General features: G+C 44.2%; 27 non-coding genes across 27 annotated transcripts; 18 read left to right on the forward strand and 9 right to left on the reverse strand.

The window, feature by feature from the left end:
- Window positions 1-202: 202 nt before the first annotated feature.
- TRNAI-UAU (transfer RNA isoleucine (anticodon UAU)) lies at window positions 203-297 on the reverse strand. Its single transcript has 2 exons — window positions 260-297; window positions 203-238 (listed from the first exon to the last, which is right to left on the reverse strand). It is a non-coding gene; the product is annotated as a tRNA-Ile (tRNA).
- Window positions 298-589: 292 nt separating this feature from the next.
- TRNAS-GCU (transfer RNA serine (anticodon GCU)) lies at window positions 590-671 on the forward strand. The gene has a single exon. It is a non-coding gene; the product is annotated as a tRNA-Ser (tRNA).
- A 1,116-nt stretch (window positions 672-1,787) lies between these two features.
- TRNAT-UGU (transfer RNA threonine (anticodon UGU)) lies at window positions 1,788-1,859 on the forward strand. Its single transcript has one exon. It is a non-coding gene; the product is annotated as a tRNA-Thr (tRNA).
- Window positions 1,860-3,018: 1,159 nt separating this feature from the next.
- TRNAI-UAU (transfer RNA isoleucine (anticodon UAU)) lies at window positions 3,019-3,113 on the reverse strand. Its single transcript has 2 exons — window positions 3,076-3,113; window positions 3,019-3,054 (listed from the first exon to the last, which is right to left on the reverse strand). It is a non-coding gene; the product is annotated as a tRNA-Ile (tRNA).
- Window positions 3,114-3,405: 292 nt separating this feature from the next.
- Window positions 3,406-3,487, forward strand: TRNAS-GCU (transfer RNA serine (anticodon GCU)). Its single transcript has one exon. It is a non-coding gene; the product is annotated as a tRNA-Ser (tRNA).
- Window positions 3,488-4,603: 1,116 nt separating this feature from the next.
- TRNAT-UGU (transfer RNA threonine (anticodon UGU)) lies at window positions 4,604-4,675 on the forward strand. Its single transcript has one exon. It is a non-coding gene; the product is annotated as a tRNA-Thr (tRNA).
- A 1,155-nt stretch (window positions 4,676-5,830) lies between these two features.
- On the reverse strand, window positions 5,831-5,925 carry TRNAI-UAU (transfer RNA isoleucine (anticodon UAU)). The gene is made up of 2 exons: window positions 5,888-5,925; window positions 5,831-5,866 (listed from the first exon to the last, which is right to left on the reverse strand). It is a non-coding gene; the product is annotated as a tRNA-Ile (tRNA).
- A 292-nt stretch (window positions 5,926-6,217) lies between these two features.
- TRNAS-GCU (transfer RNA serine (anticodon GCU)) lies at window positions 6,218-6,299 on the forward strand. The gene has a single exon. It is a non-coding gene; the product is annotated as a tRNA-Ser (tRNA).
- Window positions 6,300-7,415: 1,116 nt separating this feature from the next.
- On the forward strand, window positions 7,416-7,487 carry TRNAT-UGU (transfer RNA threonine (anticodon UGU)). The gene has a single exon. It is a non-coding gene; the product is annotated as a tRNA-Thr (tRNA).
- Window positions 7,488-8,642: 1,155 nt separating this feature from the next.
- TRNAI-UAU (transfer RNA isoleucine (anticodon UAU)) lies at window positions 8,643-8,737 on the reverse strand. The gene is made up of 2 exons: window positions 8,700-8,737; window positions 8,643-8,678 (listed from the first exon to the last, which is right to left on the reverse strand). It is a non-coding gene; the product is annotated as a tRNA-Ile (tRNA).
- Window positions 8,738-9,029: 292 nt separating this feature from the next.
- TRNAS-GCU (transfer RNA serine (anticodon GCU)) lies at window positions 9,030-9,111 on the forward strand. The gene has a single exon. It is a non-coding gene; the product is annotated as a tRNA-Ser (tRNA).
- Window positions 9,112-10,227: 1,116 nt separating this feature from the next.
- TRNAT-UGU (transfer RNA threonine (anticodon UGU)) lies at window positions 10,228-10,299 on the forward strand. The gene has a single exon. It is a non-coding gene; the product is annotated as a tRNA-Thr (tRNA).
- A 1,144-nt stretch (window positions 10,300-11,443) lies between these two features.
- TRNAI-UAU (transfer RNA isoleucine (anticodon UAU)) lies at window positions 11,444-11,538 on the reverse strand. The gene is made up of 2 exons: window positions 11,501-11,538; window positions 11,444-11,479 (listed from the first exon to the last, which is right to left on the reverse strand). It is a non-coding gene; the product is annotated as a tRNA-Ile (tRNA).
- Window positions 11,539-11,830: 292 nt separating this feature from the next.
- Window positions 11,831-11,912, forward strand: TRNAS-GCU (transfer RNA serine (anticodon GCU)). Its single transcript has one exon. It is a non-coding gene; the product is annotated as a tRNA-Ser (tRNA).
- A 1,116-nt stretch (window positions 11,913-13,028) lies between these two features.
- TRNAT-UGU (transfer RNA threonine (anticodon UGU)) lies at window positions 13,029-13,100 on the forward strand. The gene has a single exon. It is a non-coding gene; the product is annotated as a tRNA-Thr (tRNA).
- Window positions 13,101-14,270: 1,170 nt separating this feature from the next.
- TRNAI-UAU (transfer RNA isoleucine (anticodon UAU)) lies at window positions 14,271-14,365 on the reverse strand. Its single transcript has 2 exons — window positions 14,328-14,365; window positions 14,271-14,306 (listed from the first exon to the last, which is right to left on the reverse strand). It is a non-coding gene; the product is annotated as a tRNA-Ile (tRNA).
- Window positions 14,366-14,657: 292 nt separating this feature from the next.
- Window positions 14,658-14,739, forward strand: TRNAS-GCU (transfer RNA serine (anticodon GCU)). Its single transcript has one exon. It is a non-coding gene; the product is annotated as a tRNA-Ser (tRNA).
- Window positions 14,740-15,855: 1,116 nt separating this feature from the next.
- TRNAT-UGU (transfer RNA threonine (anticodon UGU)) lies at window positions 15,856-15,927 on the forward strand. Its single transcript has one exon. It is a non-coding gene; the product is annotated as a tRNA-Thr (tRNA).
- A 1,155-nt stretch (window positions 15,928-17,082) lies between these two features.
- On the reverse strand, window positions 17,083-17,177 carry TRNAI-UAU (transfer RNA isoleucine (anticodon UAU)). Its single transcript has 2 exons — window positions 17,140-17,177; window positions 17,083-17,118 (listed from the first exon to the last, which is right to left on the reverse strand). It is a non-coding gene; the product is annotated as a tRNA-Ile (tRNA).
- Window positions 17,178-17,469: 292 nt separating this feature from the next.
- TRNAS-GCU (transfer RNA serine (anticodon GCU)) lies at window positions 17,470-17,551 on the forward strand. Its single transcript has one exon. It is a non-coding gene; the product is annotated as a tRNA-Ser (tRNA).
- Window positions 17,552-18,667: 1,116 nt separating this feature from the next.
- TRNAT-UGU (transfer RNA threonine (anticodon UGU)) lies at window positions 18,668-18,739 on the forward strand. Its single transcript has one exon. It is a non-coding gene; the product is annotated as a tRNA-Thr (tRNA).
- A 1,155-nt stretch (window positions 18,740-19,894) lies between these two features.
- Window positions 19,895-19,989, reverse strand: TRNAI-UAU (transfer RNA isoleucine (anticodon UAU)). The gene is made up of 2 exons: window positions 19,952-19,989; window positions 19,895-19,930 (listed from the first exon to the last, which is right to left on the reverse strand). It is a non-coding gene; the product is annotated as a tRNA-Ile (tRNA).
- Window positions 19,990-20,281: 292 nt separating this feature from the next.
- TRNAS-GCU (transfer RNA serine (anticodon GCU)) lies at window positions 20,282-20,363 on the forward strand. Its single transcript has one exon. It is a non-coding gene; the product is annotated as a tRNA-Ser (tRNA).
- A 1,116-nt stretch (window positions 20,364-21,479) lies between these two features.
- TRNAT-UGU (transfer RNA threonine (anticodon UGU)) lies at window positions 21,480-21,551 on the forward strand. The gene has a single exon. It is a non-coding gene; the product is annotated as a tRNA-Thr (tRNA).
- Window positions 21,552-22,706: 1,155 nt separating this feature from the next.
- TRNAI-UAU (transfer RNA isoleucine (anticodon UAU)) lies at window positions 22,707-22,801 on the reverse strand. Its single transcript has 2 exons — window positions 22,764-22,801; window positions 22,707-22,742 (listed from the first exon to the last, which is right to left on the reverse strand). It is a non-coding gene; the product is annotated as a tRNA-Ile (tRNA).
- A 292-nt stretch (window positions 22,802-23,093) lies between these two features.
- Window positions 23,094-23,175, forward strand: TRNAS-GCU (transfer RNA serine (anticodon GCU)). Its single transcript has one exon. It is a non-coding gene; the product is annotated as a tRNA-Ser (tRNA).
- Window positions 23,176-24,291: 1,116 nt separating this feature from the next.
- Window positions 24,292-24,363, forward strand: TRNAT-UGU (transfer RNA threonine (anticodon UGU)). Its single transcript has one exon. It is a non-coding gene; the product is annotated as a tRNA-Thr (tRNA).
- The last annotated feature ends 503 nt before the right edge of the window (window positions 24,364-24,866 follow it).

Genomic DNA, 24,866 nt, shown 5'->3' on the forward strand with positions numbered 1-24,866 from the left:
ACTGATGTGGTGTTTGCATGCTATGCAAGACGGCACATCATGGAATGTTTATAAGGAGCATCGAATAGGATTGTGATATTTGCACCTGGAAGAGTCGGACACGCAGATCCTGAAAAGAAGTAAAAACTCTCTAGCAAGGGCCGTCTTTCCCCTGAGTTTATTCTTTACTTTTAGTGAAATGGTTTATGAAAAACCAGTAAGCTGCTCCAGGTGAGGCTCGAACTCACAACCTCGGCATGCCTCAATGCAAGTACTGCTGTATAAGTACCGCGCGCTAACCGATTGCGGCACTGGAGCTCATTGTTCGCATACCTCCCCAGTTGAGCCATCTAGAGCTGACCAAGTAGATACTGGCACTGCTCCCTTATTCACTGTGCAAGATCGACTCACATGCTAGCATGTTATCATGACTATTAAAAACTACAGTCCTAATGGAACAGATTTGATAATTCTGCTATATCATGTGCTCTGTCTATTGAACACCACATATATTTGCCAGTTCTGACACAGTCTAGGAGAAACTTATGATTATTTGTAATTAGCACATCGTAAGAATTTCCTAAAAAATGAAACATAGTCACCTAAGGCAGACGAGGTGGCCGAGTGGTTAAGGCGATGGACTGCTAATCCATTGTGCTCTGCACGCGTGGGTTCGAATCCCACCTTCGTCGGAACGCCATCAGACACTCTTTTGAAGGTGGGCATGTCTCGTAGTACAATTACACTCTCTTTCAAGACACAGCCATAATCCACTAGAAGGGCCCAACTGACTATTCCATTTTGGCAATTATGTCAAATTAAGGGAAGTGTTTTGTGCTTAATTGAAATTAGATCTTTCATGAAGTGTCCAGAGGATTGCCTTTCCCTCACTCCTGGCCTTCTAACTAACCCTGGTCGTAGTGGGCGTAGTGGGGCTCCGCGGAGCTACGCGGAGTGGGCGAGAAGCTACGCCCACTCCCGCACTCCGCGTAGCCCCACTACGCACCTCCCTCCCGCTCTCCCCTACATACATTATTTAAGCAACTACCCTTAATAAAACAATTTTAAAGCACTTACCGTGTCCGGGGCTCGTCCGGGGCTCCATCTTGGAATAGCGTCGTCCTGGATACCAATGCGCATGCGCGGGAGGCCGCGCATGCGCATTGGTATCCAGGAAGGGACGCTATTCCAAGAGGGAGCCCCGGAAGAGCCCCGGACATGGTAAGTGCTTTAAAAATTGTTTTATTAAGGTTAGTTGCTTAAATAATGTATGTAGGGGAGGGCGGGAGGGAGGCGGGTGGCGGCCGAATCGGCTACGCACACGGAGTGGGCGTAGTGTTGCCGGCTACACTGTCTACGCAAAATGCGTAGAAGGCAACACAACGCCTACTCCGTGGGCGTAGCCGATTCGGACGCCCAGGGTTACTTCTAACCAGTTTGGATAGATAGACTGATAAGAAAGCAGCTCTTACTCCTAAAGTTTCAGCCATCTCAAGTGTATGACTGTTGACATATGTCTGCCCCACAGAGACAGATCACTTCTAATAAGTGAGTTCTCTATCTGTCACTGATTGTGGACATACTAACTAGAGCTATCAGTATGGTCATAAATGTGAATACTCTTATGTTCTCAAATCAAAATGGAGTTTTTCCTACTTCCAAGAAAAGTGTCTTAAGCATGCTCTTCAATTTGTGCACGCATGTAGACATTCAAATGCAACTGCATTTCCATACAGAGTCTCAAAATCATAGATATCTTCATACCGCAGTAAGAATACATGAAGCGATTTACATACTGCAAGCAGGCTGGCCTTGTAGCTCAGTGGCAGAGCACTGGTCTTGTAAACTAGGGGTCATGAGTTCAAGCCTCATCAGGGCCTTTTTATATGTGAGTTTCTGTATGTTGTTTCCAAGTCATTCTTTCTAGGAGTCACACCTTGTCTTAAGTTTGCTTATTGACAAGCTTCCCTTTCCTGCTTTCATCGTATCAAGAAGACTTCATGAAAACCATTGAACCATAAACTATCGCCTCACCCCTTCCGATCGCCTGACAAACGCCATTCTCACCCCGCCGGGCAAGCCCTGCCGGGCAAAGCCAAATAAGCCATGCATATTTGAAGTTCCTTTGAAAGTCAGAGCGAGGACTATGACCTCTGTTCCGACTGAGTCTGCATCCACAGAAAGGATGAAATAAGGATCTAGAAATTTCACCAAGGAGATGTGAACTTCATCCCCCTTAAAATACTTTTCCTCCCAGATGCCCCGGCTCTTAGTCAAATGAGGTTAATCTTCAAAACCCCACCCCCACTAACCATAAATATCCGACTCTCCTGCTGTCCATTCAAATGATACAAGGTATCTTGTACATAGAGAGAATGTGAGAAAAAGCAGAATCGCTTCATAGATTTGGTGACCTTGGATGGGTGGGCTGGATAAAGAAGTGAACCTGATTTCGGGAAAAGGAGTATCGTGATGGGGATGAGGAAAAGATAACATGGACCACATTCACAAGTTAGAGAAATAAATATATTAGGTTGAATGGTTTTAAAAAGTTAACTTTGAGCATGAATTGTTTTTTTAAACTGCAAAGAATAAAAAAAAATCAATGTGGTATTGGAGGCACAATCTGAGCAGAAAGCACCTTAAGCTGCTATGGTGCAACTCTTATGTTGACTAGAAACATTAATATGATGACGCTCTTCTTTTAATATGTCTTTCAGTTAAATGTTATTGTAAGTAGCTGATACAGCACTGTTTGCAGCTCCTCAGTATATGGTTATCCCGTGACAACAATGTTTTCATCATATTTATTATTCTACAAATGTATTTTTAAATGCACTGATGTGGTGTTTGCATGCTATGCAAGACGGCACATCATGGAATGTTTATAAGGAGCATCGAATAGGATTGTGATATTTGCACCTGGAAGAGTCGGACACGCAGATCCTGAAAAGAAGTAAAAACTCTCTAGCAAGGGCCGTCTTTCCCCTGAGTTTATTCTTTACTTTTAGTGAAATGGTTTATGAAAAACCAGTAAGCTGCTCCAGGTGAGGCTCGAACTCACAACCTCGGCATGCCTCAATGCAAGTACTGCTGTATAAGTACCGCGCGCTAACCGATTGCGCCACTGGAGCTCACTGTTCTCATACCTCCCCAGTTGAGCCATATAGAGCTGACCAAGTAGATACTGGCACTGCTCCCTTATTCACTGTGCAAGATCGACTCACATGCTAGCATGTTATCATGACTATTAAAAACTACAGTCCTAATGGAACAGATTTGATAATTCTGATATATCATGTGCTCTGTCTATTGAACACCACATATATTTGCCAGTTATGACACAGTCTAGGAGAAACTTATGATTATTTGTAATTAGCACATCGTAAGAATTTCCTAAAAAATGAAATATAGTCACCTAAGGCAGACGAGGTGGCCGAGTGGTTAAGGCGATGGACTGCTAATCCATTGAGCTCTGCACGCGTGGGTTCGAATCCCACCTTCGTCGGAACGCCATCAGACACTCTTTTGAAGGTGGGCATGTCTCGTAGTACAATTACACTCTCTTTCAAGACACAGCCATAATCCACTAGAAGGGCCCAACTGACTATTCCATTTTGGCAATTATGTCAAATTAAGGGAAGTGTTTTGTGCTTAATTGAAATTAGATCTTTCATGAAGTGTCCAGAGGATTGCCTTTCCCTCACTCCTGGCCTTCTAACTAACCCTGGTCGTAGTGGGCGTAGTGGGGCTCCGCGGAGCTACGCGGAGTGGGCGAGAAGCTACGCCCACTCCCGCACTCCGCATAGCCCCACTACGCACCTCCCTCCCGCTCTCCCCTACATACATTATTTAAGCAACTACCCTTAATAAAACAATTTTAAAGCACTTACCGTGTCCGGGGCTCGTCCGGGGCTCCATCTTGGAATAGCGTCGTCCTGGATACCAATGCGCATGCGCGGGAGGCCGCGCATGCGCATTGGTATCCAGGAAGGGACGCTATTCCAAGAGGGAGCCCCGGAAGAGCCCCGGACATGGTAAGTGCTTTAAAAATTGTTTTATTAAGGTTAGTTGCTTAAATAATGTATGTAGGGGAGGGCGGGAGGGAGGCGGGTGGCGGCCGAATCGGCTACGCACACGGAGTGGGCGTAGTGTTGCCGGCTACGCTGTCTACGCAAAATGCGTAGAAGGCAACACTACGCCTACTCCGTGGGCGTAGCCGATTCGGACGCCCAGGGTTACTTCTAACCAGTTTGGATAGATAGACTGATAAGAAAGCAGCTCTTACTCCTAAAGTTTCAGCCATCTCAAGTGTATGACTGTTGACATATGTCTGCCCCACAGAGACAGATCACTTCTAATAAGTGAGTTCTCTATCTGTCACTGATTGTGGACATACTAACTAGAGCTATCAGTATGGTCATAAATGTGAATACTCTTATGTTCTCAAATCAAAATGGAGTTTTTCCTACTTCCAAGAAAAGTGTCTTAAGCATGCTCTTCAATTTGTGCACGCATGTAGACATTCAAATGCAACTGCATTTCCATACAGAGTCTCAAAATCATAGATATCTTCATACCGCAGTAAGAATACATGAAGCGATTTACATACTGCAAGCAGGCTGGCCTTGTAGCTCAGTGGCAGAGCACTGGTCTTGTAAACCAGGGGTCATGAGTTCAAGCCTCATCAGGGCCTTTTTATATGTGAGTTTCTGTATGTTGTTTCCAAGTCATTCTTTCTAGGAGTCACACCTTGTCTTAAGTTTGCTTATTGACAAGCTTCCCTTTCCTGCTTTCATCGTATCAAGAAGACTTCATGAAAACCATTGAGCCATAAACTATCGCCTCACCCCTTCCGATCGCCTGACGAACGCCTGACAAACGCCATTCTCACCCCGCCGGGCAAAGCCAAATAAGCCATGCATATTTGAAGTTCCTTTGAAAGTCAGAGCGAGGACTATGACCTCTGTTCCGACTGAGTCTGCATCCACAGAAAGGATGAAATAAGGATCTAGAAATTTCACCAAGGAGATGTGAACTTCATCCCCCTTAAAATACTATTCCTCCCAGATGCCCAGGCTCTTAGTCAAATGAGGTTAATCTTCAAAACCCCACCCCCACTAACCATAAATATCCGACTCTCCTGCTGTCCATTCAAATGATACAAGGTATCTTGTACATAGAGAGAATGTGAGAAAAAGCAGAATCGCTTCATAGATTTGGTGACCTTGGATGGGTGGGCTGGATAAAGAAGTGAACCTGATTTCGGGAAAAGGAGTATCGTGATGGGGATGAGGAAAAGAGAACATGTACCACATTCACAAGTTAGAGAAATAAATATATTAGGTTGAATGGTTTTAAAAAGTTAACTTTGAGCATGAATTGTTTTTTTAAACTGCAAAGAATAAAAAAAATCAATGTGGGATTGGAGGCACAATCTGAGCAGAAAGCACCATAAGCTGCTATGGTGCAACTCTTATGTTGACTAGAAACATTAATATGATGACGCTCTTCTTTTGATATGTCTTTCAGTTAAATTTTATTGTAAGTAGCTGATACAGCACTGTTTGCAGCTCCTCAGTATATGGTTATCCCGTGACAACAATGTTTTCATCATATTTATTATTCTACAAATGTATTTTTAAATGCACTGATGTGGTGTTTGCATGCTATGCAAGACGGCACATCATGGAATGTTTATAAGGAGCATCGAATAGGATTGTGATATTTGCACCTGGAAGAGTCGGACACGCAGATCCTGAAAAGAAGTAAAAACTCTCTAGCAAGGGCCGTCTTTCCCCTGAGTTTATTCTTTACTTTTAGTGAAATGGTTTATGAAAAACCAGTAAGCTGCTCCAGGTGAGGCTCGAACTCACAACCTCGGCATGCCTCAATGCAAGTACTGCTGTATAAGTACCGCGCGCTAACCGATTGCGGCACTGGAGCTCATTGTTCGCATACCTCCCCAGTTGAGCCATCTAGAGCTGACCAAGTAGATACTGGCACTGCTCCCTTATTCACTGTGCAAGATCGACTCACATGCTAGCATGTTATCATGACTATTAAAAACTACAGTCCTAATGGAACAGATTTGATAATTCTGCTATATCATGTGCTCTGTCTATTGAACACCACATATATTTGCCAGTTCTGACACAGTCTAGGAGAAACTTATGATTATTTGTAATTAGCACATCGTAAGAATTTCCTAAAAAATGAAACATAGTCACCTAAGGCAGACGAGGTGGCCGAGTGGTTAAGGCGATGGACTGCTAATCCATTGTGCTCTGCACGCGTGGGTTCGAATCCCACCTTCGTCGGAACGCCATCAGACACTCTTTTGAAGGTGGGCATGTCTCGTAGTACAATTACACTCTCTTTCAAGACACAGCCATAATCCACTAGAAGGGCCCAACTGACTATTCCATTTTGGCAATTATGTCAAATTAAGGGAAGTGTTTTGTGCTTAATTGAAATTAGATCTTTCATGAAGTGTCCAGAGGATTGCCTTTCCCTCACTCCTGGCCTTCTAACTAACCCTGGTCGTAGTGGGCGTAGTGGGGCTCCGCGGAGCTACGCGGAGTGGGCGAGAAGCTACGCCCACTCCCGCACTCCGCGTAGCCCCACTACGCACCTCCCTCCCGCTCTCCCCTACATACATTATTTAAGCAACTACCCTTAATAAAACAATTTTAAAGCACTTACCGTGTCCGGGGCTCGTCCGGGGCTCCATCTTGGAATAGCGTCGTCCTGGATACCAATGCGCATGCGCGGGAGGCCGCGCATGCGCATTGGTATCCAGGAAGGGACGCTATTCCAAGAGGGAGCCCCGGAAGAGCCCCGGACATGGTAAGTGCTTTAAAAATTGTTTTATTAAGGTTAGTTGCTTAAATAATGTATGTAGGGGAGGGCGGGAGGGAGGCGGGTGGCGGCCGAATCGGCTACGCACACGGAGTGGGCGTAGTGTTGCCGGCTACACTGTCTACGCAAAATGCGTAGAAGGCAACACAACGCCTACTCCGTGGGCGTAGCCGATTCGGACGCCCAGGGTTACTTCTAACCAGTTTGGATAGATAGACTGATAAGAAAGCAGCTCTTACTCCTAAAGTTTCAGCCATCTCAAGTGTATGACTGTTGACATATGTCTGCCCCACAGAGACAGATCACTTCTAATAAGTGAGTTCTCTATCTGTCACTGATTGTGGACATACTAACTAGAGCTATCAGTATGGTCATAAATGTGAATACTCTTATGTTCTCAAATCAAAATGGAGTTTTTCCTACTTCCAAGAAAAGTGTCTTAAGCATGCTCTTCAATTTGTGCACGCATGTAGACATTCAAATGCAACTGCATTTCCATACAGAGTCTCAAAATCATAGATATCTTCATACCGCAGTAAGAATACATGAAGCAATTTACATACTGCAAGCAGGCTGGCCTTGTAGCTCAGTGGCAGAGCACTGGTCTTGTAAACCAGGGGTCATGAGTTCAAGCCTCATCAGGGCCTTTTTATATGTGAGTTTCTGTATGTTGTTTCCAAGTCATTCTTTCTAGGAGTCACACCTTGTCTTAAGTTTGCTTATTGACAAGCTTCCCTTTCCTGCTTTCATCGTATCAAGAAGACTTCATGAAAACCATTGAACCATAAACTATCGCCTCACCCCTTCCGATCGCCTGACGAACGCCTGACAAACGCCATTCTCACCCCGCCGGGCAAAGCCAAATAAGCCATGCATATTTGAAGTTCCTTTGAAAGTCAGAGCGAGGACTATGACCTCTGTTCCGACTGAGTCTGCATCCACAGAAAGGATGAAATAAGGATCTAGAAATTTCACCAAGGAGATGTGAACTTCATCCCCCTTAAAATACTATTCCTCCCAGATGCCCAGGCTCTTAGTCAAATGAGGTTAATCTTCAAAACCCCACCCCCACTAACCATAAATATCCGACTCTCCTGCTGTCCATTCAAATGATACAAGGTATCTTGTACATAGAGAGAATGTGAGAAAAAGCAGAATCGCTTCATAGATTTGGTGACCTTGGATGGGTGGGCTGGATAAAGAAGTGAACCTGATTTCGGGAAAAGGAGTATCGTGATGGGGATGAGGAAAAGAGAACATGTACCACATTCACAAGTTAGAGAAATAAATATATTAGGTTGAATGGTTTTAAAAAGTTAACTTTGAGCATGAATTGTTTTTTTAAACTGCAAAGAATAAAAAAAATCAATGTGGGATTGGAGGCACAATCTGAGCAGAAAGCACCATAAGCTGCTATGGTGCAACTCTTATGTTGACTAGAAACATTAATATGATGACGCTCTTCTTTTGATATGTCTTTCAGTTAAATTTTATTGTAAGTAGCTGATACAGCACTGTTTGCAGCTCCTCAGTATATGGTTATCCCGTGACAACAATGTTTTCATCATATTTATTATTCTACAAATGTATTTTTAAATGCACTGATGTGGTGTTTGCATGCTATGCAAGACGGCACATCATGGAATGTTTATAAGGAGCATCGAATAGGATTGTGATATTTGCACCTGGAAGAGTCGGACACGCAGATCCTGAAAAGAAGTAAAAACTCTCTAGCAAGGGCCGTCTTTCCCCTGAGTTTATTCTTTACTTTTAGTGAAATGGTTTATGAAAAACCAGTAAGCTGCTCCAGGTGAGGCTCGAACTCACAACCTCGGCATGCCTCAATGCAAGTACTGCTGTATAAGTACCGCGCGCTAACCGATTGCGCCACTGGAGCTCACTGTTCTCATACCTCCCCAGTTGAGCCATATAGAGCTGACCAAGTAGATACTGGCACTGCTCCCTTATTCACTGTGCAAGATCGACTCACATGCTAGCATGTTATCATGACTATTAAAAACTACAGTCCTAATGGAACAGATTTGATAATTCTGATATATCATGTGCTCTGTCTATTGAACACCACATATATTTGCCAGTTATGACACAGTCTAGGAGAAACTTATGATTATTTGTAATTAGCACATCGTAAGAATTTCCTAAAAAATGAAATATAGTCACCTAAGGCAGACGAGGTGGCCGAGTGGTTAAGGCGATGGACTGCTAATCCATTGAGCTCTGCACGCGTGGGTTCGAATCCCACCTTCGTCGGAACGCCATCAGACACTCTTTTGAAGGTGGGCATGTCTCGTAGTACAATTACACTCTCTTTCAAGACACAGCCATAATCCACTAGAAGGGCCCAACTGACTATTCCATTTTGGCAATTATGTCAAATTAAGGGAAGTGTTTTGTGCTTAATTGAAATTAGATCTTTCATGAAGTGTCCAGAGGATTGCCTTTCCCTCACTCCTGGCCTTCTAACTAACCCTGGTCGTAGTGGGCGTAGTGGGGCTCCGCGGAGCTACGCGGAGTGGGCGAGAAGCTACGCCCACTCCCGCACTCCGCATAGCCCCACTACGCACCTCCCTCCCGCTCTCCCCTACATACATTATTTAAGCAACTACCCTTAATAAAACAATTTTAAAGCACTTACCGTGTCCGGGGCTCGTCCGGGGCTCCATCTTGGAATAGCGTCGTCCTGGATACCAATGCGCATGCGCGGGAGGCCGCGCATGCGCATTGGTATCCAGGAAGGGACGCTATTCCAAGAGGGAGCCCCGGAAGAGCCCCGGACATGGTAAGTGCTTTAAAAATTGTTTTATTAAGGTTAGTTGCTTAAATAATGTATGTAGGGGAGGGCGGGAGGGAGGCGGGTGGCGGCCGAATCGGCTACGCACACGGAGTGGGCGTAGTGTTGCCGGCTACGCTGTCTACGCAAAATGCGTAGAAGGCAACACTACGCCTACTCCGTGGGCGTAGCCGATTCGGACGCCCAGGGTTACTTCTAACCAGTTTGGATAGATAGACTGATAAGAAAGCAGCTCTTACTCCTAAAGTTTCAGCCATCTCAAGTGTATGACTGTTGACATATGTCTGCCCCACAGAGACAGATCACTTCTAATAAGTGAGTTCTCTATCTGTCACTGATTGTGGACATACTAACTAGAGCTATCAGTATGGTCATAAATGTGAATACTCTTATGTTCTCAAATCAAAATGGAGTTTTTCCTACTTCCAAGAAAAGTGTCTTAAGCATGCTCTTCAATTTGTGCACGCATGTAGACATTCAAATGCAACTGCATTTCCATACAGAGTCTCAAAATCATAGATATCTTCATACCGCAGTAAGAATACATGAAGCGATTTACATACTGCAAGCAGGCTGGCCTTGTAGCTCAGTGGCATAGCACTGGTCTTGTAAACCAGGGGTCATGAGTTCAAGCCTCATCAGGGCGTTTTTATATGTGAGTTTCTGTATGTTGTTTCCAAGTCATTCTTTCTAGGAGTCACACCTTGTCTTAAGTTTGCTTATTGACAAGCTTCCCTTTCCTGCTTTCATCGTATCAAGAAGACTTCATGAAAACCATTGAACCATAAACTATCGCCTCACCCCTTCCGATCGCCTGACAAACGCCATTCTCACCCCGCCGGGCAAAGCCAAATAAGCCATGCATATTTGAAGTTCCTTTGAAAGTCAGAGCGAGGACTATGACCTCTGTTCCGACTGAGTCTGCATCCACAGAAAGGATGAAATAAGGATCTAGAAATTTCACCAAGGAGATGTGAACTTCATCCCCCTTAAAATACTTTTCCTCCCATATGCCCCGGCTCTTAGTCAAATGAGGTTAATCTTCAAAACCCCACCCCCACTAACCATAAATATCCGACTCTCCTGCTGTCCATTCAAATGATACAAGGTATCTTGTACATAGAGAGAATGTGAGAAAAAGCAGAATCGCTTCATAGATTTGGTGACCTTGGATGGGTGGGCTGGATAAAGAAGTGAACCTGATTTCGGGAAAAGGAGTATCGTGATGGGGATGAGGAAAAGAGAACATGTACCACATTCACAAGTTAGAGAAATAAATATATTAGGTTGAATGGTTTTAAAAAGTTAACTTTGAGCATGAATTGTTTTTTTAAACTGCAAAGAATAAAAAAAATCAATGTGGGATTGGAGGCACAATCTGAGCAGAAAGCACCATAAGCTGCTATGGTGCAACTCTTATGTTGACTAGAAACATTAATATGATGACGCTCTTCTTTTGATATGTCTTTCAGTTAAATGTTATTGTAAGTAGCTGATACAGCACTGTTTGCAGCTCCTCAGTATATGGTTATCCCGTGACAACAATGTTTTCATCATATTTATTATTCTACAAATGTATTTTTAAATGCACTGATGTGGTGTTTGCATGCTATGCAAGACGGCACATCATGGAATGTTTATAAGGAGCATCGAATAGGATTGTGATATTTGCACCTGGAAGAGTCGGACACGCAGATCCTGAAAAGAAGTAAAAACTCTCTAGCAAGGGCCGTCTTTCCCCTGAGTTTATTCTTTACTTTTAGTGAAATGGTTTATGAAAAACCAGTAAGCTGCTCCAGGTGAGGCTCGAACTCACAACCTCTGCATGCCTCAATGCAAGTACTGCTGTATAAGTACCGCGCGCTAACCAATTGCGCCACTGGAGCTCACTGTTCTCATACCTCCCCAGTTGAGCCATCTAGAGCTGACCAAGTAGATACTGGCACTGCTCCCTTATTCACTGTGCAAGATCGACTCACATGCTAGCATGTTATCATGACTATTAAAAACTACAGTCCTAATGGAACAGATTTGATAATTCTGCTATATCATGTGCTCTGTCTATTGAACACCACATATATTTGCCAGTTCTGACACAGTCTAGGAGAAACTTATGATTATTTGTAATTAGCACATCGTAAGAATTTCCTAAAAAATGAAACATAGTCACCTAAGGCAGACGAGGTGGCCGAGTGGTTAAGGCGATGGACTGCTAATCCATTGTGCTCTGCACGCGTGGGTTCGAATCCCTCATTCGTCGGAACGCCATCAGACACTCTTTTGAAGGTGGGCATGTCTCGTAGTACAATTACACTCTCTTTCAAGACACAGCCATAATCCACTAGAAGGGCCCAACTGACTATTCCATTTTGGCAATTATGTCAAATTAAGGGAAGTGTTTTGTGCTTAATTGAAATTAGATCTTTCATGAAGTGTCCAGAGGATTGCCTTTCCCTCACTCCTGGCCTTCTAACTAACCCTGGTCGTAGTGGGCGTAGTGGGGCTCCGCGGAGCTACGCGGAGTGGGCGAGAAGCTACGCCCACTCCCGCACTCCGCATAGCCCCACTACGCACCTCCCTCCCGCTCTCCCCTACATACATTATTTAAGCAACTACCCTTAATAAAACAATTTTAAAGCACTTACCGTGTCCGGGGCTCGTCCGGGGCTCCATCTTGGAATAGCGTCGTCCTGGATACCAATGCGCATGCGCGGGAGGCCGCGCATGCGCATTGGTATCCAGGAAGGGACGCTATTCCAAGAGGGAGCCCCGGAAGAGCACCGGACATGGTAAGTGCTTTAAAAATTGTTTTATTAAGGTTAGTTGCTTAAATAATGTATGTAGGGGAGGGCGGGAGGGAGGCGGGTGGCGGCCGAATCGGCTACGCACACGGAGTGGGCGTAGTGTTGCCGGCTACGCTGTCTACGCAAAATGCGTAGAAGGCAACACTACGCCTACTCCGTGGGCGTAGCCGATTCGGACGCCCAGGGTTACTTCTAACCAGTTTGGATAGATAGACTGATAAGAAAGCAGCTCTTACTCCTAAAGTTTCAGCCATCTCAAGTGTATGACTGTTGACATATGTCTGCCCCACAGAGACAGATCACTTCTAATAAGTGAGTTCTCTATCTGTCACTGATTGTGGACATACTAACTAGAGCTATCAGTATGGTCATAAATGTGAATACTCTTATGTTCTCAAATCAAAATGGAGTTTTTCCTACTTCCAAGAAAAGTGTCTTAAGCATGCTCTTCAATTTGTGCACGCATGTAGACATTCAAATGCAACTGCATTTCCATACAGAGTCTCAAAATCATAGATATCTTCATACCGCAGTAAGAATACATGAAGCGATTTACATACTGCAGGCAGGCTGGCCTTGTAGCTCAGTGGCAGAGCACTGGTCTTGTAAACCAGGGGTCATGAGTTCAAGCCTCATCAGGGCCTTTTCATATGTGAGTTTCTGTATGTTGTTTCCAAGTCATTCTTTCTAGGAATCACACCTTGTCTTAAGTTTGCTTATTGACAAGCTTCCCTTTCCTGCTTTCATCGTATCAAGAAGACTTCATGAAAACCATTGAACCATAAACTATCGCCTCACCCCTTCCGATCGCCTGACGAACGCCTGACAAACGCCATTCTCACCCCGCCGGGCAAGCCCTGCCGGGCAAAGCCAAATAAGCCATGCATATTTGAAGTTCCTTTCAAAGTCAGAGCGAGGACTATGACCTCTGTTCCGACTGAGTCTGCATCCACAGAAAGGATGAAATAAGGATCTAGAAATTTCACCAAGGAGATGTGAACTTCATCCCCCTTAAAATACTTTTCCTCCCAGATGCCCCGGCTCTTAGTCAAATGAGGTTAATCTTCAAAACCCCACCCCCACTAACCATAAATATCCGACTCTCCTGCTGTCCATTCAAATGATACAAGGTATCTTGTACATAGAGAGAATGTGAGAAAAAGCAGAATCGCTTCATAGATTTGGTGACCTTGGATGGGTGGGCTGGATAAAGAAGTGAACCTGATTTCGGGAAAAGGAGTATCGTGATGGGGATGAGGAAAAGATAACATGGACCACATTCACAAGTTAGAGAAATAAATATATTAGGTTGAATGGTTTTAAAAAGTTAACTTTGAGCATGAATTGTTTTTTTAAACTGCAAAGAATAAAAAAAAATCAATGTGGTATTGGAGGCACAATCTGAGCAGAAAGCACCTTAAGCTGCTATGGTGCAACTCTTATGTTGACTAGAAACATTAATATGATGACGCTCTTCTTTTGATATGTCTTTCAGTTAAATGTTATTGTAAGTAGCTGATACAGCACTGTTTGCAGCTCCTCAGTATATGGTTATCCCGTGACAACAATGTTTTCATCATATTTATTATTCTACAAATGTATTTTTAAATGCACTGATGTGGTGTTTGCATGCTATGCAAGACGGCACATCATGGAATGTTTATAAGGAGCATCGAATAGGATTGTGATATTTGCACCTGGAAGAGTCGGACACGCAGATCCTGAAAAGAAGTAAAAACTCTCTAGCAAGGGCCGTCTTTCCCCTGAGTTTATTCTTTACTTTTAGTGAAATGGTTTATGAAAAACCAGTAAGCTGCTCCAGGTGAGGCTCGAACTCACAACCTCTGCATGCCTCAATGCAAGTACTGCTGTATAAGTACCGCGCGCTAACCGATTGCGCCACTGGAGCTCACTGTTCTCATACCTCCCCAGTTGAGCCATATAGAGCTGACCAAGTAGATACTGGCACTGCTCCCTTATTCACTGTGCAAGATCGACTCACATGCTAGCATGTTATCATGACTATTAAAAACTACAGTCCTAATGGAACAGATTTGATAATTCTGATATATCATGTGCTCTGTCTATTGAACACCACATATATTTGCCAGTTATGACACAGTCTAGGAGAAACTTATGATTATTTGTAATTAGCACATCGTAAGAATTTCCTAAAAAATGAAATATAGTCACCTAAGGCAGACGAGGTGGCCGAGTGGTTAAGGCGATGGACTGCTAATCCATTGAGCTCTGCACGCGTGGGTTCGAATCCCACCTTCGTCGGAACGCCATCAGACACTCTTTTGAAGGTGGGCATGTCTCGTAGTACAATTACACTCTCTTTCAAGACACAGCCATAATCCACTAGAAGGGCCCAACTGACTATTCCATTTTGGCAATTATGTCAAATTAAGGGAAGTGTTTTGTGCTTAATTGAAATTAGATCTTTCATGAAGTGTCCAGAGGATTGCCTTTCCCTCACTCCTGGCCTTCTAACTAACCCTGGTCGTAGTGGGCGTAGTGGGGCTCCGCGGAGCTACGCGGAGTGGGCGAGAAGCTACGCCCACTCCCGCACTCCGCATAGCCCCACTACGCACCTCCCTCCCGCTCTCCCCTACATACATTATTTAAGCAACTACCCTTAATAAAACAATTTTAAAGCACTTACCGTGTCCGGGGCTCGTCCGGGGCTCCATCTTGGAATAGCATCGTCCTGGATACCAATGCGCATGCGCGGGAGGCCGCGCATGCGCATTGGTATCCAGGAAGGGACGCTATTCCAAGAGGGAGCCCCGGAAGAGCCCCGGACATGGTAAGTGCTTTAAAAATTGTTTTATTAAGGTTAGTTGCTTAAATAATGTATGTAGGGGAGGGCGGGAGGGAGGCGGGTGGCGGCCGAATCGGCTACGCACACGGAGTGGGCGTAGTGTTGCCGGCTACGCTGTCTACGCAAAATGCGTAGAAGGCAACACTACGCCTACTCCGTGGGCGTAGCCGATTCGGACGCCCAGGGTTACTTCTAACCAGTTTGGATAGATAGACTGATAAGAAAGCAGCTCTTACTCCTAAAGTTTCAGCCATCTCAAGTGTATGACTGTTGACATATGTCTGCCCCACAGAGACAGATCACTTCTAATAAGTGAGTTCTCTATCTGTCACTGATTGTGGACATACTAACTAGAGCTATCAGTATGGTCATAAATGTGAATACTCTTATGTTCTCAAATCAAAATGGAGTTTTTCCTACTTCCAAGAAAAGTGTCTTAAGCATGCTCTTCAATTTGTGCACGCATGTAGACATTCAAATGCAACTGCATTTCCATACAGAGTCTCAAAATCATAGATATCTTCATACCGCAGTAAGAATACATGAAGCGATTTACATACTGCAAGCAGGCTGGCCTTGTAGCTCAGTGGCAGAGCACTGGTCTTGTAAACCAGGGGTCATGAGTTCAAGCCTCATCAGGGCCTTTTTATATGTGAGTTTCTGTATGTTGTTTCCAAGTCATTCTTTCTAGGAGTCACACCTTGTCTTAAGTTTGCTTATTGACAAGCTTCCCTTTCCTGCTTTCATCGTATCAAGAAGACTTCATGAAAACCATTGAGCCATAAACTATCGCCTCACCCCTTCCGATCGCCTGACGAACGCCTGACAAACGCCATTCTCACCCCGCCGGGCAAAGCCAAATAAGCCATGCATATTTGAAGTTCCTTTGAAAGTCAGAGCGAGGACTATGACCTCTGTTCCGACTGAGTCTGCATCCACAGAAAGGATGAAATAAGGATCTAGAAATTTCACCAAGGAGATGTGAACTTCATCCCCCTTAAAATACTATTCCTCCCAGATGCCCAGGCTCTTAGTCAAATGAGGTTAATCTTCAAAACCCCACCCCCACTAACCATAAATATCCGACTCTCCTGCTGTCCATTCAAATGATACAAGGTATCTTGTACATAGAGAGAATGTGAGAAAAAGCAGAATCGCTTCATAGATTTGGTGACCTTGGATGGGTGGGCTGGATAAAGAAGTGAACCTGATTTCGGGAAAAGGAGTATCGTGATGGGGATGAGGAAAAGAGAACATGTACCACATTCACAAGTTAGAGAAATAAATATATTAGGTTGAATGGTTTTAAAAAGTTAACTTTGAGCATGAATTGTTTTTTTAAACTGCAAAGAATAAAAAAAATCAATGTGGGATTGGAGGCACAATCTGAGCAGAAAGCACCATAAGCTGCTATGGTGCAACTCTTATGTTGACTAGAAACATTAATATGATGACGCTCTTCTTTTGATATGTCTTTCAGTTAAATTTTATTGTAAGTAGCTGATACAGCACTGTTTGCAGCTCCTCAGTATATGGTTATCCCGTGACAACAATGTTTTCATCATATTTATTATTCTACAAATGTATTTTTAAATGCACTGATGTGGTGTTTGCATGCTATGCAAGACGGCACATCATGGAATGTTTATAAGGAGCATTGAATAGGATTGTGATATTTGCACCTGGAAGAGTCGGACACGCAGATCCTGAAAAGAAGTAAAAACTCTCTAGCAAGGGCCGTCTTTCCCCTGAGTTTATTCTTTACTTTTAGTGAAATGGTTTATGAAAAACCAGTAAGCTGCTCCAGGTGAGGCTCGAACTCACAACCTCGGCATGCCTCAATGCAAGTACTGCTGTATAAGTACCGCGCGCTAACCGATTGCGGCACTGGAGCTCATTGTTCGCATACCTCCCCAGTTGAGCCATCTAGAGCTGACCAAGTAGATACTGGCACTGCTCCCTTATTCACTGTGCAAGATCGACTCACATGCTAGCATGTTATCATGACTATTAAAAACTACAGTCCTAATGGAACAGATTTGATAATTCTGCTATATCATGTGCTCTGTCTATTGAACACCACATATATTTGCCAGTTCTGACACAGTCTAGGAGAAACTTATGATTATTTGTAATTAGCACATCGTAAGAATTTCCTAAAAAATGAAACATAGTCACCTAAGGCAGACGAGGTGGCCGAGTGGTTAAGGCGATGGACTGCTAATCCATTGTGCTCTGCACGCGTGGGTTCGAATCCCACCTTCGTCGGAACGCCATCAGACACTCTTTTGAAGGTGGGCATGTCTCGTAGTACAATTACACTCTCTTTCAAGACACAGCCATAATCCACTAGAAGGGCCCAACTGACTATTCCATTTTGGCAATTATGTCAAATTAAGGGAAGTGTTTTGTGCTTAATTGAAATTAGATCTTTCATGAAGTGTCCAGAGGATTGCCTTTCCCTCACTCCTGGCCTTCTAACTAACCCTGGTCGTAGTGGGCGTAGTGGGGCTCCGCGGAGCTACGCGGAGTGGGCGAGAAGCTACGCCCACTCCCGCACTCCGCGTAGCCCCACTACGCACCTCCCTCCCGCTCTCCCCTACATACATTATTTAAGCAACTACCCTTAATAAAACAATTTTAAAGCACTTACCGTGTCCGGGGCTCGTCCGGGGCTCCATCTTGGAATAGCGTCGTCCTGGATACCAATGCGCATGCGCGGGAGGCCGCGCATGCGCATTGGTATCCAGGAAGGGACGCTATTCCAAGAGGGAGCCCCGGAAGAGCCCCGGACATGGTAAGTGCTTTAAAAATTGTTTTATTAAGGTTAGTTGCTTAAATAATGTATGTAGGGGAGGGCGGGAGGGAGGCGGGTGGCGGCCGAATCGGCTACGCACACGGAGTGGGCGTAGTGTTGCCGGCTACACTGTCTACGCAAAATGCGTAGAAGGCAACACAACGCCTACTCCGTGGGCGTAGCCGATTCGGACGCCCAGGGTTACTTCTAACCAGTTTGGATAGATAGACTGATAAGAAAGCAGCTCTTACTCCTAAAGTTTCAGCCATCTCAAGTGTATGACTGTTGACATATGTCTGCCCCACAGAGACAGATCACTTCTAATAAGTGAGTTCTCTATCTGTCACTGATTGTGGACATACTAACTAGAGCTATCAGTATGGTCATAAATGTGAATACTCTTATGTTCTCAAATCAAAATGGAGTTTTTCCTACTTCCAAGAAAAGTGTCTTAAGCATGCTCTTCAATTTGTGCACGCATGTAGACATTCAAATGCAACTGCATTTCCATACAGAGTCTCAAAATCATAGATATCTTCATACCGCAGTAAGAATACATGAAGCAATTTACATACTGCAAGCAGGCTGGCCTTGTAGCTCAGTGGCAGAGCACTGGTCTTGTAAACCAGGGGTCATGAGTTCAAGCCTCATCAGGGCCTTTTTATATGTGAGTTTCTGTATGTTGTTTCCAAGTCATTCTTTCTAGGAGTCACACCTTGTCTTAAGTTTGCTTATTGACAAGCTTCCCTTTCCTGCTTTCATCGTATCAAGAAGACTTCATGAAAACCATTGAACCATAAACTATCGCCTCACCCCTTCCGATCGCCTGACGAACGCCTGACAAACGCCATTCTCACCCCGCCGGGCAAAGCCAAATAAGCCATGCATATTTGAAGTTCCTTTGAAAGTCAGAGCGAGGACTATGACCTCTGTTCCGACTGAGTCTGCATCCACAGAAAGGATGAAATAAGGATCTAGAAATTTCACCAAGGAGATGTGAACTTCATCCCCCTTAAAATACTATTCCTCCCAGATGCCCAGGCTCTTAGTCAAATGAGGTTAATCTTCAAAACCCCACCCCCACTAACCATAAATATCCGACTCTCCTGCTGTCCATTCAAATGATACAAGGTATCTTGTACATAGAGAGAATGTGAGAAAAAGCAGAATCGCTTCATAGATTTGGTGACCTTGGATGGGTGGGCTGGATAAAGAAGTGAACCTGATTTCGGGAAAAGGAGTATCGTGATGGGGATGAGGAAAAGAGAACATGTACCACATTCACAAGTTAGAGAAATAAATATATTAGGTTGAATGGTTTTAAAAAGTTAACTTTGAGCATGAATTGTTTTTTTAAACTGCAAAGAATAAAAAAAATCAATGTGGGATTGGAGGCACAATCTGAGCAGAAAGCACCATAAGCTGCTATGGTGCAACTCTTATGTTGACTAGAAACATTAATATGATGACGCTCTTCTTTTGATATGTCTTTCAGTTAAATTTTATTGTAAGTAGCTGATACAGCACTGTTTGCAGCTCCTCAGTATATGGTTATCCCGTGACAACAATGTTTTCATCATATTTATTATTCTACAAATGTATTTTTAAATGCACTGATGTGGTGTTTGCATGCTATGCAAGACGGCACATCATGGAATGTTTATAAGGAGCATCGAATAGGATTGTGATATTTGCACCTGGAAGAGTCGGACACGCAGATCCTGAAAAGAAGTAAAAACTCTCTAGCAAGGGCCGTCTTTCCCCTGAGTTTATTCTTTACTTTTAGTGAAATGGTTTATGAAAAACCAGTAAGCTGCTCCAGGTGAGGCTCGAACTCACAACCTCGGCATGCCTCAATGCAAGTACTGCTGTATAAGTACCGCGCGCTAACCGATTGCGCCACTGGAGCTCACTGTTCTCATACCTCCCCAGTTGAGCCATATAGAGCTGACCAAGTAGATACTGGCACTGCTCCCTTATTCACTGTGCAAGATCGACTCACATGCTAGCATGTTATCATGACTATTAAAAACTACAGTCCTAATGGAACAGATTTGATAATTCTGATATATCATGTGCTCTGTCTATTGAACACCACATATATTTGCCAGTTATGACACAGTCTAGGAGAAACTTATGATTATTTGTAATTAGCACATCGTAAGAATTTCCTAAAAAATGAAATATAGTCACCTAAGGCAGACGAGGTGGCCGAGTGGTTAAGGCGATGGACTGCTAATCCATTGAGCTCTGCACGCGTGGGTTCGAATCCCACCTTCGTCGGAATGCCATCAGACACTCTTTTGAAGGTGGGCATGTCTCGTAGTACAATTACACTCTCTTTCAAGACACAGCCATAATCCACTAGAAGGGCCCAACTGACTATTCCATTTTGGCAATTATGTCAAATTAAGGGAAGTGTTTTGTGCTTAATTGAAATTAGATCTTTCATGAAGTGTCCAGAGGATTGCCTTTCCCTCACTCCTGGCCTTCTAACTAACCCTGGTCGTAGTGGGCGTAGTGGGGCTCCGCGGAGCTACGCGGAGTGGGCGAGAAGCTACGCCCACTCCCGCACTCCGCATAGCCCCACTACGCACCTCCCTCCCGCTCTCCCCTACATACATTATTTAAGCAACTACCCTTAATAAAACAATTTTAAAGCACTTACCGTGTCCGGGGCTCGTCCGGGGCTCCATCTTGGAATAGCGTCGTCCTGGATACCAATGCGCATGCGCGGGAGGCCGCGCATGCGCATTGGTATCCAGGAAGGGACGCTATTCCAAGAGGGAGCCCCGGAAGAGCCCCGGACATGGTAAGTGCTTTAAAAATTGTTTTATTAAGGTTAGTTGCTTAAATAATGTATGTAGGGGAGGGCGGGAGGGAGGCGGGTGGCGGCCGAATCGGCTACGCACACGGAGTGGGCGTAGTGTTGCCGGCTACGCTGTCTACGCAAAATGCGTAGAAGGCAACACTACGCCTACTCCGTGGGCGTAGCCGATTCGGACGCCCAGGGTTACTTCTAACCAGTTTGGATAGATAGACTGATAAGAAAGCAGCTCTTACTCCTAAAGTTTCAGCCATCTCAAGTGTATGACTGTTGACATATGTCTGCCCCACAGAGACAGATCACTTCTAATAAGTGAGTTCTCTATCTGTCACTGATTGTGGACATACTAACTAGAGCTATCAGTATGGTCATAAATGTGAATACTCTTATGTTCTCAAATCAAAATGGAGTTTTTCCTACTTCCAAGAAAAGTGTCTTAAGCATGCTCTTCAATTTGTGCACGCATGTAGACATTCAAATGCAACTGCATTTCCATACAGAGTCTCAAAATCATAGATATCTTCATACCGCAGTAAGAATACATGAAGCGATTTACATATTGCAAGCAGGCTGGCCTTGTAGCTCAGTGGCAGAGCACTGGTCTTGTAAACCAGGGGTCATGAGTTCAAGCCTCATCAGGGCCTTTTTATATGTGAGTTTCTGTATGTTGTTTCCAAGTCATTCTTTCTAGGAGTCACACCTTGTCTTAAGTTTGCTTATTGACAAGCTTCCCTTTCCTGCTTTCATCGTATCAAGAAGACTTCATGAAAACCATTGAACCATAAACTATCGCCTCACCCCTTCCGATCGCCTGACGAACGCCTGACAAACGCCATTCTCACCCCGCCGGGCAAAGCCAAATAAGCCATGCATATTTGAAGTTCCTTTGAAAGTCAGAGCGAGGACTATGACCTCTGTTCCGACTGAGTCTGCATCCACAGAAAGGATGAAATACGGATCTAGAAATTTCACCAAGGAGATGTGAACTTCATCCCCCTTAAAATACTATTCCTCCCAGATGCCCAGGCTCTTAGTCAAATGAGGTTAATCTTCAAAACCCCACCCCCACTAACCATAAATATCCGACTCTCCTGCTGTCCATTCAAATGATACAAGGTATCTTGTACATAGAGAGAATGTGAGAAAAAGCAGAATCGCTTCATAGATTTGGTGACCTTGGATGGGTGGGCTGGATAAAGAAGTGAACCTGATTTCGGGAAAAGGAGTATCGTGATGGGGATCAGGAAAAGAGAACATGTACCACATTCACAAGTTAGAGAAATAAATATATTAGGTTGAATGGTTTTAAAAAGTTAACTTTGAGCATGAATTGTTTTTTTAAACTGCAAAGAATAAAAAAAATCAATGTGGGATTGGAGGCACAATCTGAGCAGAAAGCACCATAAGCTGCTATGGTGCAACTCTTATGTTGACTAGAATCATTAATATGATGACGCTCTTCTTTTGATATGTCTTTCAGTTAAATTTTATTGTAAGTAGCTGATACAGCACTGTTTGCAGCTCCTCAGTATATGGTTATCCCGTGACAACAATGTTTTCATCATATTTATTATTCTACAAATGTATTTTTAAATGCACTGATGTGGTGTTTGCATGCTATGCAAGACGGCACATCATGGAATGTTTATAAGGAGCATCGAATAGGATTGTGATATTTGCACCTGGAAGAGTCGGACACGCAGATCCTGAAAAGAAATAAAAACTCTCTAGCAAGGGCCGTCTTTCCCCTGAGTTTATTCTTTACTTTTAGTGAAATGGTTTATGAAAAACCAGTAAGCTGCTCCAGGTGAGGCTCGAACTCACAACCTCGGCATGCCTCAATGCAAGTACTGCTGTATAAGTACCGCACGCTAACCGATTGCGCCACTGGAGCTCACTGTTCTCATACCTCCCCAGTTGAGCCATATAGAGCTGACCAAGTAGATACTGGCACTGCTCCCGTATTCACTGTGCAAGATCGACTCACATGCTAGCATGTTATCATGACTATTAAAAACTACAGTCCTAATGGAACAGATTTGATAATTCTGCTATATCATGTGCTCTGTCTATTGAACACCACATATATTTGCCAGTTCTGACACAGTCTAGGAGAAACTTATGATTATTTGTAATTAGCACATCGTAAGAATTTCCTAAAAAATGAAATATAGTCACCTAAGGCAGACGAGGTGGCCGAGTGGTTAAGGCGATGGACTGCTAATCCATTGAGCTCTGCACGCGTGGGTTCGAATCCCACCTTCGTCGGAACGCCATCAGACACTCTTTTGAAGGTGGGCATGTCTCGTAGTACAATTACACTCTCTTTCAAGACACAGCCATAATCCACTAGAAGGGCCCAACTGACTATTCCATTTTGGCAATTATGTCAAATTAAGGGAAGTGTTTTGTGCTTAATTGAAATTAGATCTTTCATGAAGTGTCCAGAGGATTGCCTTTCCCTCACTCCTGGCCTTCTAACTAACCCTGGTCGTAGTGGGCGTAGTGGGGCTCCGCGGAGCTACGCGGAGTGGGCGAGAAGCTACGCCCACTCCCGCACTCCGCATAGCCCCACTACGCACCTCCCTCCCGCTCTCCCCTACATACATTATTTAAGCAACTACCCTTAATAAAACAATTTTAAAGCACTTACCGTGTCCGGGGCTCGTCCGGGGCTCCATCTTGGAATAGCGTCGTCCTGGATACCAATGCGCATGCGCGGGAGGCCGCGCATGCGCATTGGTATCCAGGAAGGGACGCTATTCCAAGAGGGAGCCCCGGAAGAGCCCCGGACATGGTAAGTGCTTTAAAAATTGTTTTATTAAGGTTAGTTGCTTAAATAATGTATGTAGGGGAGGGCGGGAGGGAGGCGGGTGGCGGCCGAATCGGCTACGCACACGGAGTGGGCGTAGTGTTGCCGGCTACGCTGTCTACGCAAAATGCGTAGAAGGCAACACTACGCCTACTCCGTGGGCGTAGCCGATTCGGACGCCCAGGGTTACTTCTAACCAGTTTGGATAGATAGACTGATAAGAAAGCAGCTCTTACTCCTAAAGTTTCAGCCATCTCAAGTGTATGACTGTTGACATATGTCTGCCCCACAGAGACAGATCACTTCTAATAAGTGAGTTCTCTATCTGTCACTGATTGTGGACATACTAACTAGAGCTATCAGTATGGTCATAAATGTGAATACTCTTATGTTCTCAAATCAAAATGGAGTTTTTCCTACTTCCAAGAAAAGTGTCTTAAGCATGCTCTTCAATTTGTGCACGCATGTAGACATTCAAATGCAACTGCATTTCCATACAGAGTCTCAAAATCATAGATATCTTCATACCGCAGTAAGAATACATGAAGCGATTTACATACTGCAAGCAGGCTGGCCTTGTAGCTCAGTGGCAGAGCACTGGTCTTGTAAACCAGGGGTCATGAGTTCAAGCCTCATCAGGGCCTTTTTATATGTGAGTTTCTGTATGTTGTTTCCAAGTCATTCTTTCTAGGAGTCACACCTTGTCTTAAGTTTGCTTATTGACAAGCTTCCCTTTCCTGCTTTCATCGTATCAAGAAGACTTCATGAAAACCATTGAATCATAAACTATCGCCTCACCCCTTCCGATCGCCTGACGAACGCCTGACAAACGCCATTCTCACCCCGCCGGGCAAAGCCAAATAAGCCATGCATATTTGAAGTTCCTTTGAAAGTCAGAGCGAGGACTATGACCTCTGTTCCGACTGAGTCTGCATCCACAGAAAGGATGAAATAAGGATCTAGAAATTTCACCAAGGAGATGTGAACTTCATCCCCCTTAAAATACTATTCCTCCCAGATGCCCAGGCTCTTAGTCAAATGAGGTTAATCTTCAAAACCCCACCCCCACTAACCATAAATATCCGACTCTCCTGCTGTCCATTCAAATGATACAAGGTATCTTGTACATAGAGAGAATGTGAGAAAA

Source organism: Lissotriton helveticus, chromosome 5_1 (assembly GCF_964261635.1).
Source record: "Lissotriton helveticus chromosome 5_1, aLisHel1.1, whole genome shotgun sequence".
NCBI classification, from domain to species: domain Eukaryota; kingdom Metazoa; phylum Chordata; class Amphibia; order Caudata; family Salamandridae; genus Lissotriton; species Lissotriton helveticus.